This window comes from Pinus tabuliformis, chromosome J, assembly GCF_031772625.1.
Source record: "Pinus tabuliformis cultivar Carrire ecotype Pingquan chromosome J, CPIR1, whole genome shotgun sequence".
Classification (NCBI taxonomy): domain Eukaryota; kingdom Viridiplantae; phylum Streptophyta; class Pinopsida; order Pinales; family Pinaceae; genus Pinus; species Pinus tabuliformis.
In genome coordinates, this window is record NC_142295.1 from 1,410,116,286 (window position 1) to 1,410,135,742 (window position 19,457).

Sequence of the window (19,457 nt, forward strand, 5' to 3'; positions counted from 1 at the left end):
CAAACAAAACACTTCTTCGGCGATGTCTACCGAGATAAACAAAGGTGAGTGACGATGTCCGCCACTCACATAACTTTGACAAGAGAATCTTATTCTAGAATAACCCCTCTTCCACCAACGGACGGGGTACAGACTAGTCATATTCTCCCGCGGAAACCTACCCTATACCCGAAGTTTTCCTGCCGAAGCAGACCAGGACGCATGCCCCCTGGGTTTCAGTCATATCCCTCCGAATTACTCGCGCTCATCGGGAGGACGGACTGGGGATTGAGACATTTCTTGCGTGAAAAGACCATTTAGGGACGGTATATGACTATTTGCTATGCGTGATCCGGGAAATGAAAGCTGGTCCACGAACTTGACCACTCTTCCTTCGTGCGGAAAACACATTACTCTAAAGAGTGAGGAGACGATGGCTCCCATGCAATAAATATAGTCTCGCCCAAGGAGTAGGTTATAATCCAAGGGTCCTTGAACTACCATGACATTCATTCGAACTGTCTTCCCCCTCAATGTTATGGGCACATCGGGAAGGATCCCTAAAGGTCGACTGGTTCCTTTATCAAAACCTGTCAGATTTCTCATCTCAGGCAACAACGATGGCGAACCAAGTGCTTTCCAAGCAATAGAGGAAAGGATACTCACAGAAGCCCCCTCATCTATGATGGTACCGGCTATGACCATTCTATATATTTGAACGATAATTCAGAATGGTATGCTTGCTGGTAAATGGGGTCTGCCTAGTTGATTCCAATCGAAGGAGACAACTAGGTTGCTTGGAGGTGGGACCGAGTAGACGGCCGGGTATGGCTCTGACGAACTTCCCTCCTACGGTAAGGGAATGGGTAGATTGCCCCCATGTTCGTCGGAGTCTGTGTTGATGAAGAGAATTTGGACGGTGTCATCCTTATTTTCTTCAGTGACTGTATCATCCGAAGATAAAACCTCTGAAGGCAAGACCGGGTCAACTGCCGCCTCGACGTTTTGACTTTCGTCTGGTATGGATTCAGATGGTTTATCTTCAATGATAGGTGCTTCAGCCGACCACCTGAGCGGGCCAGCTGGGTTCTCAACTAGTGACGGACTCGGGAAGAGTTTTTTATATCCAGGAGGAAGTCGTAATGGTGAAACTGGACGATCATCCAAAACTCTTTTAGCTTCGTCTAAGAAGGGACAACGGTGGAGGGCATGGTCGCCTTCGCACAGTTTACAAGGAAATCTAGCTTTCCCTTTTTGTCCTGGGGCTTCACTTTCACTAGTTGACGGTGTGCTTTCAACATGATCTCCAGAGGTTGATGACACCGGATTGTGCAAACGAGGAGACCAGTCCCTTAGTATCCGGGGGATGCAAGGACAATCTCTGTGAAAGTGGTCTCCTCTGCAAATGACACATGGCGATTTAGGCCTGGTCGGTGCTGTGTGTGGATTTTCGTTAGATGACACTCGTTTTCCCTTATTCGCCTTTGGCTCCTTCTTCTTTTTCTCTTTCTTCTTCTTTTCCTTCTTCTCCTTAGGAGCTTGGCTTTTAGCTTTACCAGTCCCGTTAAGCGAAGAGGAAGGAGGAGAGGAAGAATTAGAGGAAGTAGAACGCTTGTGGGTAACTCTGGACTCGTCTAATTGCTGATTTGATTGTTCAGGAATAGTGGTGTTCTGAACGACATTGGTTGAGAAGAGCCATACTGGCAAGCCAATTGTCAGTCCTGGAAGCGACAATGTGGCCATATGGGGCGCACCAACATCTCCCCAAGAGGAGAAGGGACTAGGATTTCCACCAAGGGGAATTTCTTGGTTGTTAGGCTCCATTTTCTCAACCTAAAGATCAACGTAGGAAAAGGGTATGAATATTCCGTTTAAAATAAATTTTAACACGCTTTGACACAACTTGTTTTTTCAGTTTTAAAGAGTCGAGAAAAAACAAAAGATGACTCTAGTCTCCTTCAATTTTTAATGAGCTTGAAGTGACAAGTGCTCAGATGGACCTTTTCCGTTAAGGAGTCTGAAAAGGAACGAAAGGGACTGCTCTGGAGGTCTAGGTAGAGGGAGTACCAAACCAATCGCAAAACTGCAGAATACTTTTTACGGTACGGCAATCAATCTTCCCGAATGCTGTGTTCAGTGCATTGCGATCAGTAGGGCGCCCGACACGGCTTCCTATGGATAAAGGTTTTATGCCTATAGGGGTCTCCCAATATATACTCGACGGTACGTGGGAGCACAAGTCCGTACTGGCACTTAACGTCTCAAAGTGGAGGAATCACCCAACCATCAGTGAGGACAACAGTTACCAGGCTTTACGACGCCGGAATACGTCTCTAGCCTAGACCTCTAAATGTTGTGCGTTAAGTTACAAAGCGTTGTTAAGTTCATTGAATTTATTTTAGGTTGATCTTTATTATGAAGTTTGCCTTTTGGGATCACCACAAGATGTAGATATAATTCCTAAAATGCAATCTAAAGATGATAAGCAAGCTTTTATCTCTTTTCAGCAATGAAAATCCTAGCTACAAGGGGAAAAGAAAGACACAATCTTTTCTCAAAGAGCAAAGAGCACACTGTAAATGCACTTTTCCTAAATCAAGCCAAACAGACTGTCAATATGCAAATGCACATGTGCATGTATTTGTTTTTCACTTTCTTAATATTGATGCCTAAAAAGAAAGTTGTTGTACAAATTTGAATTCGCTTTCAAGTGAAAAACACAAACAAGCTTCTTTTCGAAATCAAAAGGTAGAGATGATTACGACACTTTATGATTTTGAAGTAAACACTTGTTTCGACACTAGAAATTCACAAATTCAAGCCAAAGGCAAAAGTAAAAGCATAATCGACTGTCAACAACAAATAAACTTTCTCCTAAGATCAAAATCGACACTTACGACAGATCTAAATCCAAGGACGACAGTGTGACTAGTCTACTTTTGCAATGGGAAACTGTAAATGACGTAACAAACACACAAAAACAAATACAGTTTCTTTTATACAACTGAGGCGGAATTAAGGCAAAGAAAAGGGGCTTTTAAACAGACACACACACTGATCACAGGCTGCAAAAATCAGAGGCAAAACTGGAAAAAGTGAGCAAAGAACCTCAGCTGCACAGGGCTGAGCTGATCAACGCACCTGCTACACAGAGAAACTGAATTGCAACACAGGTAGCCCTCTCGGGAACTGCGCTGAAATGCAGAGTCTCTTCACAGAGCCTGCGCTGGAGTAGAAACGAGAATTCTCTCCGGGTTCTGGGTCACGGTTTGCAGTTTAATCTATGGTTTTTGGCCAGGTAAAAACAATCAGTAATGCACAATCAGAGGGTTGATTTAAAAGAGGTTTAAGAGCTATCACAAAGGGTAATCAGATCATTTGTGAATCATCTGTTCAGATCATAAACAGATCCAGTGAATGGATCGAAGTAGCAGATGTCTACTTTGCATTTGTAAATGGCAAATGCAGTTCGATTCGCTACTTCTAATTTTATGAAACAAACAATCAGAGAAACACAAACAAACTAACTAGACACGATCCCCAGCGGAGTCGCCATTTTGTTATCGGGAAAAGTGTCTATTCAGAACGACCCTATCCCACTAGGTTGTGATAGAGACCTCAGAAACAAACAGGGAAAAATACTCTTGTATTCTCCTTTATGAACTATAAACGAAGAGGAATAGGATGAACCAACCTGTGTCTTGCGCTAGTCCTTTGATCCAATCTCTGTTCTCTTTGACAGCTTCCAGCTACCTGCTCCCTTACTCGCCCAGCGTCACCAAGTTCCTGCAAGATCACAGAAGAAGGAAACTACACAAAGACATAGATTTATGTTCATAAAAAGCTTAGGATCAGATTTAAGCTAAACATACAAATATAACAAACATCAGTGATATACAAGCATGTAGGAGAAACTCAAATAGTTTTATTGATAAAATAAGAAGATCCAGGAGGAGTTACAACTGATGATTCCTGATCCAGCATCAACCTCCCAGCATAGAATCCCCTCTTCACCTCCCACAAAGCATAAATCACCCAATACTCTGATATCTATCTCAAAACCAACAACAATTCTCTGCAATGTACAAAATTCCAGCCTTCGGATCTCTTGGTGAGGGATCCATATATAGATGTATGCAAAGAGGATGAGTCAGCTCATGAATTGATTAGTGGCCTCTCTCTGTCAGTTCTTGCTTCCACTTGGAGACTGAGAGCCTCTTACTCATCACTGGTCGAATTCAGTGAGGCAAGTGTCATTGGAAAAGATTCTGGAAGCTTCCATTGTCTCTCCACCTCGTGGAATGACTCTGCCACTTGTCATTTCCCGCTCAACGCACCCTGGTAGTGCATTCAAGTGCATTGCAATGCACCTAGCCAGTGTATTTGGGTGCTTTGCAACGCAGTTAGCTAGTGGAGCAGTTGAAATGATCCTGATTTGACTAGTTTTGAGCAGTTTCTGGTGGAGAACTTCTGGGAGAAGCTGTAATTTGTTGACCTTGTTTTTTTAGGAGCTGGAACAACACTTTTAGGGTCTTAGGATCCCTTGGTTTATGGACATTTCATGCTTATAGCTGTAAGGCACAAAAATGTCTATAACAAATATAGAGAATGATATCTATCCAAACAGCTTAATCTTGGCAGATTTGTAGATAGGTAGAGAATCAAAGGAGCCCAACTGTTTAACCTGGGCCCTTGGCAGAAATAAGGGTAGACTTAGATAGGAGGACAGAAAAAAGAAAAATTGTAAAGCTGGGTCTGCAAGTCTAAGTGCACCCAAACCTAAAAGAAGGAAAAAATGCTAGGAAAGTAGGTTGGGTAGGTAGTTTTGAGGTTGCAAAATGATGATTTATGATCAATTTTGTGTTTCAAAGTGTTATATATTTTCAGATCACAATCATGATGCAGTTTTTCATCTGGAGGAGCTTAAGCTGGACATAACTAACTCCCCCTTCTTCTTATTCCCCAAATCACTCACTGATTTCCCCAAAGAGGTCAAGATCTACTTGATGCCTCTTAGGTTCATCATGTTCCATAACATTGGCCTTGGTGAAGATCTGCTTCACTCAAGGATTTCCATCCTTCCTCTATAAGTCACTTTTCTCCAAAATAGCCTAAGGTGCCTTACCTTAGCACTTTCTTATCACTTGTCATATTAACTACTGACTGTACTATATAGCCCCCTATTTATTTCCCCTCCCCTACTAAATCTATGTTAATAACTCCCCTATGTAAATATCCCACCTTATAGCATTATAGCTATGTATTTTTCAGTCCTGGGACATAGTAGTCCACCTGGGGCTATTGTGAACCCATCCGTGTCAAGAAACTGGGATTGATCTAAACCTCTGGATAGACCAAGAGCCATTACCCACCTCTCTGTCCTCAAAACCCTGTAACTTTACCACCCCCCGCAATTATTTGCACAAAGATAATGTTTAAAAGTTTTAAGAAACATTAAGTTTTGTTCTCCCCCGCTTGTAGAAACCCATAAAACCCACAAAACCAAAGTTTAACCCTCCCAGCGACATTTTATTAAGATCCGAATATTCGCGCAGATCCCCTGTATAAACCTGCCGCCAGCTCCGTCTCCCGTCAGCCCTCCGATCCGCCCCTCCCAGATCCGACGGCTCTCGGCGATTTCGGAGCCGTCCCATTGCCCGACCGTTAGCGCCCGATAGCCCTGCGGTTTTTCCATCGTACAGGAGGACGCGCATCCGCCCGTGATTGCATCGGAGCCACTCTGACAGTTACCGCCCTCGTACAGAAGGCGGTTCGATGAAAACCACAAACTACCTTCTGTCCATCCCCTTGACGAGAGCACCAGGATTACCACGTCATCTGCACACAATCGGCCTCCTACCAAGTCACCCTTGCCAAGTCACTTCCACCGTGTCCCTGCCACATCACCCACCGTACATGCTGACGTCACCCTGCTGACGTCATCATGCTGACGTAATCTGCCATACTGGGTCCCACCCACTGACGTCATGCTGACGTCATCATCAATTTTGGTGCGAGAGGCGAAAATCGTGCTTAGGAAGCCCATATTCAAATTCTGAGGCAGTTTTTCATGCGCGATTAGCGCCTAGCGCTAATCGCGCATGGCTACGGGAAAAGGGCCAAAGTGGAAAGCCCCTCATCGCGCAGCCCCCAGCAAGCCCGAAAAGCACCGAATGACCCGTTTTTTTTCGCGAAGCTTTCAGAAAGGAGCAAAAGACAGTTCTAATGGAAACAAAGGGCCGAACAGTGGCCATCAACTTTTGATTTGAACCACAGCAAAGGAGAAAACCGGCTCGATTCATTTGTCAAAGAGTATCAGAGGAAAGATGAAGCGACAAAGAGTATCAGTTCATTTTTTAATGGAAATCTTCAGTTCCCAAAGCAGGCCAGCATTGAATGGCCTCCAGCAAAGTCAAATCAGGTGGTGCAAGCCCATCCTAGCTCTCAAATCACAGTTAAAGCACTTAAAACCGCCGAACTACAATGGAGCAGAAGCCCATGCACAGTTATTGTAGAAGCACTGCACCAAGCCACCGAGGACAACACATTAATTCAGTTTTGATACGGTTGCCCTCAGCGCAGCCCATAGATATTTTCTTGCATTTATTTCTAATAGGTTTAGGTTAAAGTAATTATTTACTTTCAGACGTGTTTAGGTCATAGCTGTAATAAATAATATTGGAGAATTTTTCCTATATATACCACCCTCTGTATTGTTTCAAGGGTTGGTCGATTGGTAATTTTCACTAGAGACTTGCACTATATACCTGATATGCTTACTTAATCAAAGATTGCTGAAAAGATTGGAGGAATGACTATCTGCTCTGTGTCTAATGGTCTGAGGAAGTAAATGTGGAATTCTTGTGCTGCAACATGACTCAATAAGTGCCTCTTACCTCTGTTTTCATTTTTGCACCATCTAAATAGCAGAAAGAAAGATTAGCTTAGAACTTGTTTAACTGCACTTTAGGCTCAATTTCTGCTGTATCTTTATGTTTTCATCTGAAATGAATTGGACATGAATATGAATTCCCTAAGGATCATATTTACCCTAATTCACTTGTGTATGACTGTTGTCTAGGGATTCTTTACTGCTCCTAGATAGAGCTCATTCGCCTCTCTGTTAAGCTGATTGAGAGATTCTTAATTGCCTCTCATTCCTCAGCATTCTTTCCATCCTTTTAACTTGAAACATTGTTCCATGTGCAGCTACCTTGCTCCATATCTCTCTCGTTTGACCAAGAAAACTCACCAGCAGTCCCACTCCTTGACTCCATGCCCAATGGTTTGAAACTTTCATACTATACCTGCCTCTTTACTTGAAAATATCAATTTTCCCACCAAAATCAAAACAAAACCCCTAGAACTCAATATCTAGCCTAAAATCATCTTCAACAGAGCTAAATCAGAAAGAGAGAGCCCTCTCTGACTGCAGGTGGGCTAGAATCTGCAGTCTAAAGATTGGTTTGTGGTTACCTCGGCCATATCCCTTTACTCCAACCTGAGGGACAACCTGAGTGATAACATAATGGCAACTCCATTGGGGACCATCCTCAGTTAATTTTATAAAACAGGTTGGAAAAATCGATTTTCTAATTGCTGTATATTCCTTAAAACTATAGATGAAGCCTGAATATCAGCCAGGAAGCCTTTGAAACTGTTTTTTGCTTTGCATTAACAGAAGTAAATAAAAGCTGCTTCAGTCAATCTTCATGCTAGTTCTAGGCTATACACAGCTATTCCAAAATTTGATCGGTCCCTTGCCGATTCTAAAAGCATTTCCAGAAAAATACCAAAAACAATTCGGAAGCTGGCTCCCAAGAAGAATCCACGATACATAAGGTCAAATCCAGACCCAAATCCCCCAGCTGCTTTTGAAAATCTGAATTTAATCCCAAAGATCCTTAGGAAGCAAGAAAGACAAGAAGATTTTGCCGAGTTGAGTCCTGAAACAGCTCACCTAAGCTGTGTTCCAACTCATGTCAAAGTTTTATTTCGTTCAACCCCTACTTCCCCTTGTTCATCATCCACATCTCAAAGCGCTCCTTCCACACCTCCATTCACTACACTTACTACAACTAACACTACTGCTGTTCCAGTTACTCCACTTATCCCTGTCATCCCCGTTGTTCCATTTATCCCTGTGAATATGGCTAATAGATATGCACCCCTGCAATTGCCTGCAAATCCTGGGGCCTTACCTCAAGATTACCAATCCAAAATTACATATTTTGATAGTACTGGTCCTTTCATTGCACTACAACATACCAAGAAGATGCAGGACTATTTTGAAAACTACGAAATAGATGATGATAGCGTGAGAATGAAAATTTTTGTTCAAAGTCTAACAGGTGATGTAAGAACTTGGTTCAGATCACTTGCCGCAAATTCTATAACTACTCCAGATGAACTGTACCAAGCTTTTACCAATAGATGGGAGAAGAAGAAAGACCCCTTACACATACTAGCTGAATATGATACAATTAAAAGAGGTCCTCAAGAGACTGTTTTGGAGTACTGTGCAAGATTCAATAATGTCTATAATGCAATACCACAGAACTTAAGACCCCCACCTGACCTTGCCTTGTATAAATTCCCTGATGGATTCGACCCGGATATGGCATATCAGTTAAAAGAAAGAGCTCCTCAGACCCTTGCAGACATGCAAAATGTTGCTGTTAGTGTAGAGGCTAACCTAATTGCCAAAAGAAACAGAGCTAGAATGGAAAGAAGAACCACCTTAGAACAAAAGCTTGATGCTATTATCAGTGGCATGAAAAGGCTGGGAGACAGAGTAGAAAGTGTTGAGAGGAAGTCATCATGGGAAGGACAACAGCCCAATACCATAAGGAACCCAAATTTTAGGAAAACGCAGAATACAAATGTTGGTAGGTCGAGCCCAGATCATGACATAAGACCCCCTTTCCAAGAAAACTATGCTGAGGCATCCACTTCCAGTGAACCCATAGAAGACACTCACATGAATCTAATGGATCTAAAGGGTGAGCATCAAACTTTCCTGAGCCAAGAAGACCAAGATGAGCATGACTTCAGTCAATTTCAGACTAAGTCCGGTGAGTCTTTTGATTTTAAACAAGGTTATGATACTGTTGTGTATGAGGTCCACAAACAATATAAGCTGAGAACTAGGACCATTGATATTTCTGAACCTCGCAAACCAAAGGATGGCAAACAGCGCAACAAGACTAAAAGCAAGGCTATTGTAACAGAACCAGCTGATATACCTGTCCCAAACCCGCATCATGTGACTGTAGAAGACATAACAGAAATGCAGCCTTCTATCGATCAGCCTCTGCCACCTCTTTCCTCTGTGCAAAATTCGACCAGTGTTCCAAAAAGCTCTCCTAAAACTGAAAAACCGCAAGCAATCAATTCCCATAACGCCAATAAACAAGAGCAAATCGCTGGTAATTCAAAAGAAGAAAAAACTGCCATTATCAACACCAAGACTCCATTTGAAAAGCCATTTAACTTAGAAGCAGAGATTGGAAAACTTAAGATATCCATCCCCCTCTCAGAACTAGCCAAACACGATGTATATAGGCAACAAATTCAAAGATCACTACAAATCCCAGAGAATAAGGACGATGTAAATGTTTTGGATGATACCCCTAAACTGCTGTTTGGTCCAGAGGTTAATGGAAAGTCAACATATGGATCTGTCTTGCCCTTTTATGTCAGTTTACATGTACATGACAAAATCTTGCACAATGCCATGTTTGATTCAGGGGCATCACACAATCTGATGCCCAAAGCAGTTATGGAAAAGCTGAACCTTGATGTTACAAGACCCTACAAAGATTTGTACTCATTTGACTCAAGTCAAGTCAAGTGTTTAGGCCTCATCAAAGACTTGTGTGTCTCCTTAGTCCAATATCCCAACAAGACCATCCTCATGGATGTAGTGGTGGCTGATATCCCACCAAAATACGGTATGCTCCTATCAAGGTCATGGGGAGCAAAGCTCCAAGGATCCCTTCAGTTAGACCTCTCCTATGCCACCATTTCAGTCTTTGGGCAACCAAAGAGACTGTACAGAGAAACACTTATGAAATATGTGGTAAGTAGTGAGAGCAAGCCTGAAAATTTTCCCATCTACTCAATCCATTCTGATATGGATTCTTTTATTTTGTTTAATGATAATACAAATTCTCCAACTGATGATGAGCCTTTGGCTCTAGAACAACAAGCACAAATCAATGAAGAATCGGTTGCACATACTTGTGAGACTGTCACAACAGTTAATGCAACCAGCAGGCTAGAAAAACCTCCCCAAACAGAAATTTCAAATCTGCCCGCTGCAAGAATGACTGAAACTCTTAGTACCAACCACAAGCAAGAAATCACATGGTATTTAGAGTTTGATGGCTCTGTCAACAAGTTAGGAGCAGGGGCAGGTGTCTGGATTCACAATACATATAATAATCATGCAGAAGGACATGCCTATAGACTGAATTTCAAATGCACAAATAACATGGCAGAGTATGAGGCTCTGCTTTTAGGCCTTAAACTACTCAAAGCTTTAGGAGCTGCAAAAGTGTCCATTCTAGGTGACTCCGATTTAATCATACAACATATGAAAGGTAATTTTGTTACCAATGACAATAGAATGAGAGCCTATAGGACTGCTGCCACTAATATACTCAATGCATTCACTGAATTCGAGCTTACCAAGATTTCAAGAAATCATAACATTCATGCACACAGCCTAGCCACCTTTGCTAGTACATGCAAGCTTCCTTTTGAGCCAAACCATCACTTTACAACTGAAATAAAACATAGGCCCGTTGTCCCAAATAACGTTAGAGATTGGCAAGTGTTCGAAAGTGATGCCCAGATTAATAATTTCCTCACCCTTGAGCATGAGTTTTCAAATATTAACATTGACATGGATGCTATGAACGATGCCCAACAGCAAACAAATGAAAAACAGCAGGCTGTAACAGCTGCAACAACCAAACAAATCCTAAACCCGACTGTTTTTGACAAAACAAACATAGAACAGCTGAAACAAATGCATTTGGAAGAAATTGCCAAAACAGAGGCAGAGATCATTGACTTAAAGGATAATTTTCTACCTGCTGGCCTAACCCCATTAGAAGACATGTTCGATGCAAATGATGTTCCTAAAAAACCAAAAATGCAATCACTGAATTCTGATATAGAGGAACACAATATTGGGAACACAGAGAAGCCAAAAATGATCAAACTATCCAAAAATTTGCCACCTGATCAAAAGCCCAAGTATATTGATTTATTCAAAGAGTTCCAAGATGTATTTGCTTGGAGTTATGAGGATTTGAAATCCTATGACACCTCGGTGATCCAACACACAATTCCCTTAAAACCAAACCAGAAACCCTTCAAACAGAAACTTAGAAGAATTAACCCTGTGCTTCTTCCCATGATTGAGAAGGAAGTAAAGAGGATGTTTGAAGCAGGCATAATAGCACCCATCAGATTCTCTGAATGGGTATCCAATCTTGTTCCCACAAGAAAAAAGACAGGTGAGATTAGACTTTGTGTAGATCTGAGAAACTTAAACCAAGTCTCCCTAAAAGACCACTATCCTTTGCCCAAGATGGATCACATCCTACAAAGAGTAGTGGGGTCATCTAGAATCTCTTTGCTAGATGGCTTTTCTGGTTTCAATCAAATACTTGTTCACCCGGACGACCAGGACAAAACTGCCTTTACCACACCATGGGGAACATTTAAGTATGTTAAGATGCCATTCGGACTTAAAAACGCTGGTGCTACCTTTCAAAGAGCAATGGATATTGCATTTGCCAAGGAAATACATGATTTCCTAGTTGTTTACCTTGACGACTTGACCCCATTTTCCAAATCTGATCAAGAGCACCTCAAACACTTAAGACAAATATTCATGACATGCAGGAAATATGGCATCTCCCTGAATCCCAAGAAGTCTCTCTTTGGCCTTGAAGAAGGCAAATTACTTGGCCACATCATATCAAAAGATGGGATTAGAATTGATCCTGAAAGAATCCAAGCCATCCTCCAAATCCCATATCCAAGAAACATAAAAGAGCTGCAAGCATTCCTTGGAAAGATCAATTTCCTAAGGAGATTTATTCCAAATCTAGCTGAACTGATAAGGTTGTTAAGCGACATGCTAAAGAAAGATGCCAAGGTAAAGTGGTCTCTTGAAACCAAACAAGCCTTTGAGAGTATAAAATCTGCCTTAACAAAAACCCCTGTCCTCACCAGCCCACAATTTGACAAAGATTTTATCATTTTTTCTTTTGCATCTGATCATACTATAGCTGTTGTCCTTCTGCAAAAGGATGAATAGGGAGCTGAAAAGCCGATTGCATTTTTCAGCCGAGCCTTAAGAGATGCCCCTTTGAAGTACCCAATAATAGAGAAGCAGGCCTACGCGCTTGTTAATGCCATCAAGGATTTCAGGGTGTACATTTTATATTCGCACATGATTGCCCATGTCCCAAATGTTGTTGTAAAAGACATACTAACCCAAGAGGGATTAGAAGGCAAAAGAGGCAAGTGGATTGCAAATATCCTTGACTATGACATAGAAATGAAACCAACCAAACTGATAAAGGGACAAGGTTTAGCCAAACTAATGTCCGAAACAAACCTTCAAGCCTTAGACATCAACCAAATGGACAATGAACAGGAGCTGGCGACTCCATAGATCAGTGAAACCTTTTTTCAATCTCCATGGTATGCTAATATATGTTTTGTACTGTTAAACCTGTTTGCTCCCCCAGGATTGTCCAGAACCAAGAAAAGATTTTTGAAAATGAATGCTTTAAAGTTTTGTGTCATAGATGGTGCATTATTTTGGAGAAATCATGAAGGCATATTGCTTAATTGTTTAACCATGAATGAAACTAATGATGTCATGAAAGAATTCCATGCAGGTGACTGTGGAGGACATCTATATTAAAAGTCCACTGCTGATAAAATTTTAAGAGCTAGTTTCTACTGGCCCTCTCTTTTTGCAGATGTAAAGAAGTTTGCCATGACGTGTCACAAATGCCAAATCTTTGAGGGCAAGAGAAAGCTATTACCTTTGCCCCTTAAACCCATCTCAACAGAAAAACCTTTTCAACAATGGGGTCTTGACTTCATTGGAGAAATCCATCCCTCTTCCTTAGGCCAGCACAAATGGATCCTAATAGCCACCGACTATTTCACTAAGTGGGTTGAAGCCATCCCCTGCAGGCAAGCCAATGACACCATCATTATCCAATTTCTTGAGTGCAATATCCTTTCTAGATTTGGCTGCCCTGAGAAAATCATCACTGACAACGTTGCTGCCTTCAAATCCAAAAAGATGGTTAGTTTTTGCCACAAATTCCATATCACCCTGGGCCACTCTACAACCTATTACCCTCAAGGTAATGGCTTGGCCGAATCATCCAACAAAAACCTCATCAATATCATAAAGAAAGTGCTAGAAGAAAACAAGAAGAACGGGCATAAAAAGCTGGTAAATGCCCTATGTGCAGACATACTTTCAAGCAAGAAATCCATTGGAATGAGCCCTTATGAGCTGGTATATGGCATGGAGGCCAGATTTCCATCATCCCTGGGCATTCCGACCATCAGAATGTTACAGGAAATTCAGGCTGAACCAAATGACATTCAAAGAAGGATTAATTAGACCATTCACCTTCAGCAAACCAGAGAGTAAGTTTATGACAGAGCTCAAATTTTGCAAGAAAAACTCAAAACATGTTTGATAAGAGAGTTAAGGCTGAGGATTTCTACATTGGTAACAAAGTTCTAAGGTGGGACTCACGAAGAGAAGACAAGGGCAAACATGCCAAGTTTGATTTTTTATGGAAAGGACCATTCGTTATTTCTACTGTTCATGGAAATAACACTTATTTTCTCAAATCTGTAGAGGATAGTTCTGCTGAAGAAGGCCCTGTCAATGGCCGTATGCTGAAACATTACCATGATCCCTTTTAAAGGATACAGTGCAGCTTTGTATATATCTTTTGTACAGTAATATTTGTATATATCAACATTTTGTTTTATTTTCCGAATGTTAAAGGAGCAACAGTAAATCTGTCTCTGCACTAACCTCAACAAAACAACAAAGAGTAGCACAGTCACATCACAACAATTCATGGTAAAGGGAAGCTGTTTGCAGTCTTCAGTCAAAAATATCAAAACAGAGGAGTGTTTTAGTTTCATATCAGCACCCTTGGTCAAAGCAAAAGTAAAGCAAACACATCAGTTTTGATCCATGTTTTGAGAATGTTTCAAAGGTACAATGCTCAAGCAACATTCTACATAATAGCAAGCACGCAGAAGAAAGCAGGCAGTGCTATGCATTCCACAATATTTCAGTTGAGAAGAAGGTTGTTCATATTACAAAGTTTCAATTATCTAACAGCCAGCACAAAGAAGTTTATTAAATCCACAACAACAAGAAAAGATTAGGCATTCTGATCTACTGTTCTTGGCTTTTCATAAGGAAAAGCCATCCTCAAGTGGAGCCACTGTTAGCCTCCTGTTGCAACAGGTGTTCATATTTCATGATTGACATTTTTACATGCCAAATATGTCATCTTTCATGCTGCAAGGTTCCATATTTCCTTAAAGAAAGCCAAGGAAGAAGTCATAAAAGTGTGCTAGTCCAAGTGCCTCTACTGTACTCCGATTTTTGATGAGTTGTTCCATTTTTGAAGAGTTTTTCAGTTAAGGGAAGGCCAAACAGCTTAACCTTGGTCTCCCTGGGTTTCAATTTCCTGTTTTAGAATATAAAGAATGATATCTGTCCAAACAGCTTAATCTTGGCAGATTTGTAGATAGGTAGAGAATCAAAGGAGCCCAACTGCTTAACCTGGGCCCTTGGCAGAAATAAGGGTAGACTTAGATAGGGGGATAGAAAAAAGAAAAATTGTAAAGCTGGGTCTGCAAGTCTAAGTGCACCCAAACCTAAAAGAAGGAAAAAATGCTAGGAAAGTAGGCTGGGTAGGTAGTTTTGAGGTTGCAGAATGATGATTTATGATCAATTTTGTGTTTCAAAGTGTTATATATTTTCAGATCACAATCATGATGCAGTTTTTCATCTGGAGGAGCTTAAGCTGGACATAACTAACTCCCCCTTCTTCTTATTCCCCAAATCACTCACTGATTTCCCCAAAGAGGTCAAGATCTGCTTGATGCCTCTTAGTTTCATCATGTTCCATAACATTGGCCTTGGTGAAGATCTGCTTCACTCAAGGATTTCCATCCTTCCTCTATAAGTCACTTTTCCCCAAAATAGCCTAAGGTGCCTTACCTTAGCGCTTTCTTATCACTTGTCATATTAACTACTGACTGTACTATATAGCCCCCTATCTATTTCCCCTCCCCTACTAAATCTATGTTAATAACTCCCCTATGTAAATATCCCACCTTATAGCACTATAGCTATGTATTTTTCAGTCCTGGGACATAGTAGTCCACCTGGGGCTATTGTGAACCCATCCGTGTCAAGAAACTGGGATTGGTCTAAACCTCTGGATAGACCAAGAACCATTACCCACCTCTCTGTCCTCAAAACCCTGTAACTTTACCCCCCCCCGCAATCATTTGCACAAAGATAATGTTTAAAAGTTTTAAGAAACATTAAGTTTTGTTCTCCCCCGCTTGTACAAACCCATAAAACCCACAAAACCAAAGTTTAACCCTCCCCGCGGCATTTTATTAAGATCCGAATATTCGCGCAGATCCCCCGTATAAACCTGCCGCCAGCTCCGTCTCCCGTCAGCCCTCCGATCCGCCCCTCCCAGATCCGACGGCTCTCGGCGATTTCAGAGCCGTCCCGTTGCCCGACCGTTAGCGCCCGATAGCCCGGCGGTTTTTCCGTCGTACAGGAGGACGCGCATCCGCCCGTGATTGCATCGGAGCCGCTCTGACAGTTACCGCCCTCGTACAGAAGGCGGTCCGATGAAAACCACAAACCGCCTTCTGTCCTTCCCCCTGACGAGAGCACCAGGATTACCACGTCATCTGCACACATCGGCCTCCTGCCAAGTCACCCTTGCCAAGTCACTTCCACCGTGTCCCTGCCACGTCACCCACCGTACATGCTGACATCACCCTGCTGACGTAATCCGCCGTACTGGGTCCCACCCACTGACGTCATCATCAATTTTGGTGCGAGAGGCGAAAATCGTGCTTAGGAAGCCCATATTCAAATTCTGAGGCAGTTTTTCATGCGCGATTAGCGCCTAGCGCTAATCGCACATGGCTACGGGAAAAGGGCCAAAGTGGAAAGCCCCTCATCGCGCAGCCCCCAGCAAGCCCGAAAAGCACCGAATGACCCGTTTTTCTTCGCGAAGCTTTCAGAAAGGAGCAAAAGACAGTTCTAAGGGAAACAGAGGGCCGAACAGTGGCCATCAACTTTTGATTTGAACCACAGCAAAGGAGAAAACCGGCTTGATTCATTTGTCAAAGAGTATCAGAGGAAAGATGAAGCGACAAAGAGTATCAGTTCATTTTTTAATGAAAATCTTCAGTTCCCAAAGCAGGTCAGCATTGAATGGCCTCCAGCAAAGTCAAATCAAGTGGTGCAAGCCCATCCCAGCTCTCAAATCACAGTTAAAGCACTTAAAACCACTGAAATACAATGGAGCAGAAGCCCATGCACAGTTATTGCAGAAGCACTGCACCAAGCCACCGAGGACAACGCATTAATTCAGTTTTGATACGGCTGCCCTCAGCGCAGCCCATAGATATTTTCTTGCATTTATTTCTGATAGGTTTAGGTTAAAGTAATTATTTACTTTCAGACCTGTTTAGGTCACAGCTGTAATAAACAATATTGGAGAATTTTTCCTATATATACCACCCTCTGTATTGTTTCAAGGGTTGGTCGATTGGTAATTTTCACTAGAGACTCGCACTGTATACCTGATATGTTTACTTAATCAAAGATTGCTGAAAAGATTGGAGGAATGACTGTCTGCTCTGTGTCTAATGGTCTGAGGAAGTAAATGTGGAATTCTTGTGCTGCAACATGACTCAATAAGTGCCTCTTACCTCTGTTTTCATTTTTGCACCATCTAAATAGCAGAAAGAAAGATTAGCTTAGAACTTGTTTAACTGCACTCTAGGCTCAATTTCTGCTGTTTCTTTATGTTTTCATCTGAAATGAATTGGACATGAATATGAATTCCCTAAGGCTCATATTTACCCTAATTCACTTGTGTATGACTGTTGTCTAGGGATTCTTTACTGCTCCTAGATAGAGCTCATTCGCCTCTCTGTTAAGCTGATTGAGAGATTCTTAATTGCCTCTCATTCCTCAGCATTCTTTCCATCCTTTTAACCTGAAACATTGTTCCATGTGCAGCTACCTTGCTCCATATCTCTCTCTTTTGACCAAGAAAATGCACCAGCAGTCCCACTCCTTGACTCCATGCCCAATGGTTTGAGACTATCATACTATACCTACCTCTTTACTTGAAAATATCAATTTCCCACCAAAATCAAAACAAAACCCCTAGAACTCAATATCTAGCCTAAAATCATCTTCAGCAGAGCTAAATCAGAAAGAGAGAGCCCTCTTTGACTGCAGGTGGGCTAGAATCTGCAGTCTAAAGATTGGTCTGTGGTTACCTCGGCCGTATCCCTTTACTCCAACCTGAGGGACAACCTGAGTGATAACACCTATCACAGGAATAAACCATCATCAATGACAACCCCATATTAATCTTCTTAAATCATTAAAATAAAGGAAATTAATAAAATAATAACAAATTACTTCATCACGCTTCAATTTAATATAATCAGCCCAATAAAAGCGCTAGTAATATTGATGGAAATTAGATAAAAATGTGAATAATCATAGGGAAAAAGATGGATTAGATACGAAACTTATGGGGTCTAACATTCCTGTATGTCAATCATCTTGCATATCCTCATGCAAACAAAGCCTCTAGTATAGACCAAAGTTAATCAAAACTGAAGGTATAGGGTTTCTCTATTAGAGTCATGTTTCATTGACTTAAACTATAGGGATAATTAAGTAAGAGCATGTAGGTAAGTGTCATATGATGTCAAATTCCTTTGCATTAATAAGAAATACCTATGACTAGAGATTCGTTGATGTCAAGACTGACCTTTATTATTTTCAAAAGAGTACCTAATGTTAGGGCTACCAAAGGAATGCTAACAATGTTGTCACTACAAAGATATTTTTATAATGAAATAGCCAACCATCAAAATTTCCACAAATCATATCAAGAGAAGTCCAAATATGCAAGTCTTCACTTTCAATAGCCTCATTATTATAAATAGAAGTGACACTATTTGAAAACCTAGACATTAAAATGGATGGAAATCAGGAAAGCGAAATATGACAAAATGATACCATCCAAAGATCACCATTTAACCATTACCCAAGCATAGATTTGAAGCTCCTCTTGTTCAAGAAAATTGAATCACCTGCACTAAGGGTCCCACATCCATGAAAACCTTCATATTTCTAAAATATAGAACTCTAAAGCACATTACTATAAGGATCTTAAAGCCATTCTCAGATAGATATGATGATGAGTTCAAGGAAAGATAAAAATGACCAAGTAAATCATAGTGTAAAATTAAATTTAATACCACAGGAATGGCCTTGCTTCTATTAAGTGTCTATAGCTTCGACAGAGATTCCTTTTAAGCCCACAAAATGCCTATGTCCCATATATTAGATATATATTCAAAGTCATTTAGAAGAATTTACTTTAGTTTAGGAATTAACTGAAGGCCACTATCCTAGCCTGGTAACAAGCTAACAATAGTTCGATTTGCAAGAACTAAGAAGAATGAACAAGTTGGCTCATGATGAGATCTCTTGTCTTCTATATTTTCAACTGAAAGCTAATAACCTGGCTTGGTGACTAGTAGTGGTAATGTCATTCTTGTTAGGACCCATGATCATGGTAGGTCAACTTGTAATGGGACCTCCTATCCCTCAATTAATCCTTTTTATGTTAAAATAATCTCTGATTATAATTAACCTTAAATAGGTCGGGAGGAAAGTCTGCTCCTTAAGAGCATGGGATGGTGTGAAAAGCTTTTAATGACTAATCTTTACTGGTTGGTCTTGCTACCATAAAGACTCATTTTAAAGAAAGAATATTTTATAATGAATGAAATATTCCTTGAGTTAATCATGCTATGGTTCTCATGAAATATCATTAGAGTTTTATAGGAGTGGTCCACCATAGGAGGATTTGGATCATTACCTTTGAAGAGAAACTTGAAAAGGTTTCTTGGATAACAACTTGTTCAAGTGACTAGGCTAGGGTTAGGGTTTTGGGCTTATGAATGGAACATGTAATGGAAAATATCCTTTACAAACTCCATGAATGACTAAAAAATATGAAGAAAAACCACCCAATCAATGATCAATGTCACTTTACAAGACATGAGGTATTAAGAGTGAATTGCTTTCGACAAGACTTACCACATGA